The sequence below is a fragment of the Octopus bimaculoides genome, chromosome 4, assembly GCF_001194135.2.
Source record: "Octopus bimaculoides isolate UCB-OBI-ISO-001 chromosome 4, ASM119413v2, whole genome shotgun sequence".
Lineage (NCBI taxonomy): Eukaryota > Metazoa > Mollusca > Cephalopoda > Octopoda > Octopodidae > Octopus > Octopus bimaculoides.
In genome coordinates this window covers 80,963,880-80,965,285 of record NC_068984.1, presented here as the reverse complement: position 1 = coordinate 80,965,285, position 1,406 = coordinate 80,963,880, and positions in this window count along the sequence as shown.

Sequence of the window (1,406 nt, the reverse complement as noted above, 5' to 3'; positions counted from 1 at the left end):
CACATTCCACGAGAGAGTTGAAAATTTTCTGCACGCAGGAGTGGCTGTGTGGTAAGTAGCTTACTTACCAACCACATGGTTCCGGGTTCATTCCCACTGAGTGGCACCTTGGGCAAGTGTCTTCCTTGTGAGTGGATCTGGTAGACGGAAACTAAAAGAGGCCCGTCGTATATATGTATATAATATATGTAATTTATGTGTGTATATATGTTTGTGTGTCTGTGTTTGTTCCCCCAGCATCGCTTGACAACCGATGGTGGTGTGTTTACGTCCCCGTAACTTAGCGGTTCGGCAAAAGAGACCGATAGAATAAGTACTAGGCTTCCGAAGAATAAGTCCTGGGGTCGATTTGCTCGACTAAAAGGTGGTGCTCCAGCATGGCCGCAGTCAAATGACTGAAACAAGTAAAAGAAAGAGTAAAAGAGTAAATTGAGAAATTTCTAAACTTGGAATCACGAAGGTTTCTCGTCGATGGGTGACACGTCTTCTGACACCTGGTCAAAAGCGCATCAGGCCGATCATATCAAGGGGAAATCTGACATTGGTGAAACACACCCAGCTAGTTTCTTTGAATATTCTTTGAATATTTCCCAACCCAGGATAAGCATGAGACAAAAAGACAATCCATGCAGTGAAACCCGCTCCACACCCGCACCTACTCCACACCCGCACCTGCTCCAAAGAAGGCATAGGTCGTTTCATCTGCAAGGAGGAGGATGGCCTCAGTTTTTTGGGATGCAAAAGACATTGTGATTATTGACTATTTTCAAAAGGTCTACACCGTCAATGGAAAGTACCATGCCAACTTGTTGAGGCAGTTACGAAAGGTTGTCAAGACTAAGCAACAGGAAGACTAATGAAAGGAGTCCTGTTTCATCCGGACAATGCTGCATCACACAAGTCATTGGTTTCAATGGCTGCTTAAGTGTGACTTTCAACTGGTTGATCACCCTCTCTGCTTTCATGATTTAACCTCATGTGACTATCATCTGTTCCCTAACAAGAAAAACACTTGGCTGAGAACCAGAATCATGGATGAAGACGTCATATATGCTGCTACTGCTGCTACTGCTGCTGCTGATTTTTTCAATCAACAGGATGAAAGCTTCTTTACCAATGGGATCCAAGGACTGCAACACGGAGAATATCTTGGCCAGTCTATGAACTTTTCAGCCGATCCTTATATGATTAGTTGCTCTAAGTTCATTGAACATGCATACACACATGCTTACACTCGTATATACATACACATGTACACTCATATATAATTTGAATCTTGTAAAATATTTACTGTTTTAACTTATTGATAAATTAATGATAGTGTTGTGATATTGTTCAATGAATTGAGATAGAGCCCCCCCCCCTAAATAAATGCCTAACCCAGGATTTTAAGGTGTCCATCAGAG